The sequence below is a fragment of the Oryctolagus cuniculus genome, chromosome 15 (genome assembly GCF_051225735.1).
Source record: "Oryctolagus cuniculus isolate XC-2025 breed Fujian yellow rabbit chromosome 15, ASM5122573v1, whole genome shotgun sequence".
Lineage (NCBI taxonomy): Eukaryota > Metazoa > Chordata > Mammalia > Lagomorpha > Leporidae > Oryctolagus > Oryctolagus cuniculus.
The window spans coordinates 51,282,626-51,289,392 of record NC_142881.1 but is presented as its reverse complement, the minus strand read 5'-3'; positions in this window follow the sequence as shown (position 1 = coordinate 51,289,392).

The window sequence follows — 6,767 nt, the reverse complement described above, 5'->3', positions numbered from 1 at the left end:
GCTAGCGTCTTCCTCTGCCATGGAACTCCTGCAACTTAGCCTTTCTTGACATCGAAACTTTAAATCTCTGCAGCTCTAACTTCTGACCCACATGTGCACCCACACCTTGCAGCTCTTTGTCTGCTGATGCTTTCCCGGATTCAAGTCCTCTCTGAAACAGGGCTAAAGGGTCAGAGGCGAATTTTGGTTGTTTTGTACCCACTAGGGTATCTTGCACACTGCTGGGCTCAGAAGATTTGCCTACTGCCTGCTGATTCTTATTCAGCACACATCTTGTTTTTAGTGATCATCAAACCTCCTATGCATTGCATTCACCTGAGGTCATTTTGTAAGCTCTTGAGCTCTAACTCCATCTCCTGACATTCTAATTTAGTTGGTCCTCAATAAGACCTGGGTGTTTGTATTTTCTAAATGTCCCTTGAGTGATTTTCAGCTGTCACCATTCTATTCCCTCTTTGAAGAGGAATTCTTCTGAAATTTGGACAGAGAGAGAAACATGGTCAGTGTTAAGAAATTCTGGCTTTTCATATTGACCTGGATTTGACAAAGCTGAATAGGCTCCTCTTGGATGCTAATTACCTAACAAATTAAGTTCCTTAACATTTTATTGGCTTCTCATGATATTGAGGGTATTGAGAATTTTCAGGTAGCACAGGGAAAATGTTTTTGTACACCTCAACTTAAGTGCTAGTTGGAAAAATTCTTTGATGGGCAATATTCCTCTTGAGATTGGGATTTAGATGCCAACAGGGATTCTCTTCCTTGAGTCCAGACCAATTGGAAAGCTGTAGGTAACTATCCTTCACCTGCTAGTTTCATCCATTTGGGAATGTCAGAGTTAGAAGACTCCTGCCAAGGAGCCATCTACAGTGCCCAACAATTAAGTTTCAAAAAAAATCTTGTACAACGTGCAATATACACTGCTTTCAATGAGTTTATAATTCACAAAGGCACATTAAGATATAAACCAATGCAACCTGCAAAGTGATATAACTTGTAGAGCAAAACAAAAAAAAATCACAACTACCAAACACAGAATAATGTCTACAAATGATTAGCTGTTTGCCATTTGCCAAGCATGTTGCCAAATGCTTTACGTTTTATTCCATGTAACCTTCTCAAAGCAGGAACACTTTCTATTACCTTCATTATACAGTTGAAAAATCCAAGATGTCACAAAGTTGAGTAACTTGCACAGGGTTAGAATAAAAGTGTTATATGGAGGATTTGAAACCAAGCAATCTGACTCTGGAGTCTACACCATTGATACATAGAGCCACTGCTTTACTTTGATGGACAAATAAGGCCAATGGTTGTTCTGAGGAGCCACGGAGTGTTGTGTGATGTAATGTCCAAATAAAGTAGTATTCTTTATTACAAACACCATTTAAAAAGCTGGTTTCAGCTGGCCCTAGAGAGAAGTTAAATTGTACATCATATGAACATGGGGAGTTCGTCACATAAAGAAAACATCAGGGAAACACTGCAAGACATTTGCATGGGCAAAGACTTCTTGGATAGGACCCCAGGAGCAAGGCAATAAAGGAAAAAATAGACAAATAGGATTACATCAAGTTAAGAAGCTTCTACACTGCAAAGCAAACACTCAAAGTGAAAAGGCAACCAACAGAATGGGAGAAAATATTTGCAAACTACACAACTGATAAAGGATTAATATCCAGGAAATAAATACAAGAGGCTCAAGAAACTCAACAACAACAAAATGAACAGTCAAGGAATGGTCTAAGCATACAAACAAAGTTTTTAAAGGATGAAATACAAATGGCCAACAGACACACGTAAAGATGCTCAGGATACCTAGCCATTAGAGAAATGCAAATACAAACCACAATGAGGTTTCACCTCATGCCAGTTAGAATGGCTATCATCCAAACAATCAACAAATAGCAAATGCTGGCAAATATGTGGGAGAAAAGTTACCCCAGTACAGTGCTGGTGGGAATGTAAACTGTGCAACCACTGTCAAAAATAGTATGAAGATTCCATGGAAATCTGAAACCAGATCAACTCTATGACCCCGCCATTCCATTCCTGGGAATTTACCCAAGGAAATTAAATCAGCATATGAAAGAGTTGTCTTTACCCCCGTGTTTACAGCAGCTCAACTCACAGTAGCTAAGATATGGAATCAATCCAGAAGTCTATCAACTAATGGCTGGATAAAGAAATTATAGTATATATACATGATGGAATACTACTCAGCTATCAAAGAGAATGAAATCCTGTCTTTCACAACAAAATGGATGCAACTGGAGACTATTATGCTTAGTGAAATAAGCAAGTTCCCAAAAGACAAATATCTGATGTTTCCCCTGATTTGTGGTAACTAATATACAGAGTACAAAAAAATGTAATGTATATGAATGAAACTGACATTGAGTTTTGCTTTTTTTTTTTTTTTTTGCTTTTTTTTTTTTTTGACAGGCAGAGTGGACAGTGAGAGACAGAGAGAAAGGTCTTCCTTTATGGTGTTGTTCACTCTCCAATGGCCGCTGTGGCCGGCGCACCGCGCTGATCCGATGGCAGGAGCCAGGTACTTATCCTGGTCTCCCATGGGGTGCAGGGCCCAAGGACTTGGGCCATCCTCCACTGCACTCCCTGGCCACAGCAGAGAGCTGGCCTGGAAGAGGGGCAACAGGGACAGAATCCGGCGCCCCGACTGGGACTAGAACCCGGTGTGCCGGCGCCACAAGGCAGAGGATTAGCCTAGTGAGCCGCGGCGCCGGCCCTGACATTGAGATTTGATTATGGTTTATAGCCCTTGCCTATACTCTTGAAAAAAAGTGGTTTTTCTGATTACTACTTATTGAATTCTTTATTTATTTGCTTTCTTCACACCTGTAAAGGCAGCGTCAAGTGGACACCAGGGCCAAGGTCTGCCACAGCTGAAGCCACACCGGAGCCTACTTGAGCCCCCACTGAGTCATGAGTGCCTGACCAGCTGAAGGCAGTGAACGGATTCCAACATGGTGTTGACCGAGCTCCCTCAAAATGCTCTGGGGTTTTAACAAACGATTCTGCCCTTTGAGGCTTCTGGGCTTGTGATGGGAGGGGAAGCCTGGGAGATCTCTTGGAAACCCTTTCTTTCACTGTTAACTCTCCTATTGGAGGGCTAAGCTTGTGATTATAAAGTAAATGCAAAGTATTTCATTGAAAAAATTAAAATAAAGGAAGGAGAAAGGAGGGTGGCAGCAAAGGATACATGTATAAACAAAATACATGAACCTTATTCCCCTTATAAAGAATTATAAAAATATTAAAAGATTAAGCTAAATTGAATGTCAGTGTAAAAAAAGGGAGGGGGTGAAGGGAGGAGGGTAGGATGGTAAATATATATATATATATATAATATATATCCCTTTATAGAACTAAAAACACTTCTAAAAATAAATTAGAACAAAGTTCGATGTAGAAAACAAAACTCAATATCTGCCCTGACAGTAGCCCTCAGCCTTAGGGTATGGCCAGAATCATGGGTTGCCCTATGCTTTCAGTTAACAACTGCATGGACTGGGGAGCTAAATCATGTTCAAACCATCACATTCCACCTCCTGGCTCCCTAAAACTTAAGTCCTTGTCACATACAATATACAATTAGTGCATCCCCAACAGTTCCAAACTCTTAACTCAGTCCAACACTAGTTCAAAAGCCTGAAGTCCAAAGTCTCATCTGAGACTCAAGGCAAACTCCCTTAGTGTGAAATCAAAAACTAGTGGCCTAACTTTAAGACATAATTGTGCTGGCACCGCGGCTCAATAGGCTAATCTTCCGCCTGTGGCGCCGGCACCCTGGGTTCTAGTCCCAGTCGGGGCTCCAGATTCTGTCCCGGTTGCCCCTCTTCTAGGCCAGCTCTCTGCTATGGTCCTGGAGTGTAGTGGAGGATGGCCCAAGTGCTTGGGCCCTGCACCCGCATGGGAGACCAGGAGAAGCACCTGGCTCCTGGCTTCAGATCAGAGTGGTGTGCCAGCCGCAGCGGCCATTGTGGGGTGAACCAATGGAAAAAAGAAAGAGCTTTCTCTGTCTCTCTCACTCTCCACTCTACCTGTAAAAAAAAAAAAAAAAAAAAAAAAAAAGACATAATTGTAGGATAAAGATACAATGTGGGGACAGCACAGAGCTACATTTCCATTCCAAAATGGGAAGACAGAAAATAAATAGAAAGAATTTACTGGACCCAAGCAAGACTGAACTCTAGCAAGACAAACATGAAATCCTAAAGCCCCATGCCCAACATCTGGGCCACACTCCCAAAGGCTTGGAGTAGCTCTGCTTCTACAGCTTTACTGGTCACAGTTCATGCTTCAGCTCTCACGGGTTGGAGTCTGTTTCCACTAGGCATTGCCCTGATGGGGACACTGCAACAACTCTGACCTCACATCCAGCATGACATTGCCCTACTGGAATTTTCTGACTCCACCTGTATGATCAGTCTCTGTCTGGACCCCTCCTCTACTCGTCGAAGACAGTCTTTGAAATTTAGGTGGAACTTCCCATGCTGCCACCATTGCACACATGACTTCTGAGGCCCGTAACTTTCCCGGGCTTACGTGGAACGCTGTTGACAGCTTTATCTCAGTGGGTGTCTCACGTTGCCACTAACCAGCTTTCTAGCATCTCCACTGTGGCCTCCCTCTCACAGCTCCACTTCACATCGCCCATCTGAGGCTCCATTCAGGGGCTCCAACCCTGGAGCGCTGTCTCCCAGGCTTTCATTCGAAATCTCAGTGGAAGCCACCATGACCTCATAATGCTTGCATTCTTCACACCTGTAAAGGCAGCAGCATGTGAACACCAGGGCCAAGGTCTGGTGCAGCCGAAGCCACACCCGAGCCTACTTGAGCCCCCAGTGCAGCACTGAAGTGCTCCACCAGCTGAAGGCAGTGAACGAATTCCAACATGGTGTTGACTGAGCTCCCTCAAAATGCCCTGGGGTTTCAAGAAACATTTCTGCCCTTTGAGGCTTCTGGGCCTGCGGTGGGAGGGAACGCCTTTCCAGACGTTTCTCCCGCTGCCTTGCCCATTAGCACCTGGATCCCTTTTAGCTGCTCTAATCTCTTTAGCAAGTGGTTTCTCCATCTCACTTTCCTATCCTGAAAAACCACTTTCTTCCTTTCCTCCCTTGCCAAGTTTGATTTTTCAAACCTCTCCACTCTTTTCCTCTTTGCTCCTGACTTTCACTGTAAAAATTATTTACAGCAGCCCATAATACCCTTCATACAACCCTAATACCTTGTTGCCTTGAGTTCTCCTCTGCCAAAAACCAGTCCACCATCCTTTGGGTCAGCCTCCCATAACATACCAGGACAAGGCACAAGAAAGTCAGATTCCTTGCTATGAGGTAACGAGGGGGCCCTGAGGTCCAGTTCCCAGTAGAATCCCACTGCCGTCTGAACACTGCCCGCAGTCTACCAGCATCGTGATATTCCGACACCTCAGCAGAGTCACCCGTACTGTTCTGCTCAAAGCATTCTAGGCTTTTCCTGGCTTCACCTTCCAAACCCTTCCAACATCTCTGCCAGTTAACCAATTCTGAAGCCAGTTTACCAATTCCAAAGCTGCCTCAGTTTTAGTAATGGTTATATCCATTTTCTAGATGTCAGCTTTTCATTACTATAACAATACCCAAGAGAAGCTATTTATGAGGGCAAGAGGTTTATTTTGGCTCACAGACTTGGAAGTTCACAGTCTAAGGTCAGCTGGGCCCCTGGGTTTCAACATTTGCTGAGGCTGGAGTGAGGAAAAAGAATCACATGGCAAGCTAGGAAGCAGACATTGCAGCTGGCTGCAACTCGGGCTTCCTAACAACCCTCTCATGGCAACTACCTTCTGAGGACTTAGTCCTGATAACCTAAGTCTGCCACAATCATCATAACTGGATCAGGTCTCTACCCTCCCAGGACCATGGACTTACGACACTGGGAATCAAATGTCTGTGTGAGTTGAAGAGCTAAATCATGTTCAAACTACAGCACTAGGGAATGAGATTCCAAAGACAGCAGAGCTGAGAGCCACTGTGGATCTGGTGGGGAGATGTTCATAAGGCTCCATGGGAAGGGAATGCAAAAAGGCAAATGTGACTATAGGAAGGTGGTAGAAGAGAGATGAGGGTAAACATAGATGAAACAAACTAGAGCCAGTTTCCTACCATCAGTGTTCTCAGAACCTTCAGTAATTAATGTTATGAATCTCCAAGAGGCACACTGTACTGGTACCCTGGAATTACATGCACATGGAGCATACTGAGACTCTCATGTGTCTCTTAGCAAGCACTACTTGTACATACGATAGCATGGACTGTATGAGTGGGGAGTGTTGAAGTCGGATAAGTGAAATAATTTTCTTCCAGAAGTTAAGAAGATTGATAATAAATCTCCTAAAATTCAGAGATCTTAATCTCTAAAGGACTTTCAAAGGAACTGCTACTGGAATTGAAGTACATGGCATGCTTTCACATACGTGGCACGCAGTGACACACACTAATATGTTCAGCTTTGTCTCCTGACGCTTTACCCATATAAAAATGATTTATTCCAGTTTCCAAAGAATAACAGAGGCTTCTTGAAATATTTCTAAATGTAAAAGGAAAAGTATAAGTGCAGGAGGAATTAATTATATTCATGATCTGAGCTAGCATTAAGGCTAAGAATTACTAAGCTTTTGGGGACAGCCTGTGTTCCTAATCTGTTGCAAAAGAACTGATTGGTAGTTAATGTGCTCTAGATGAGGACTGCATTTTAGAGGAAGG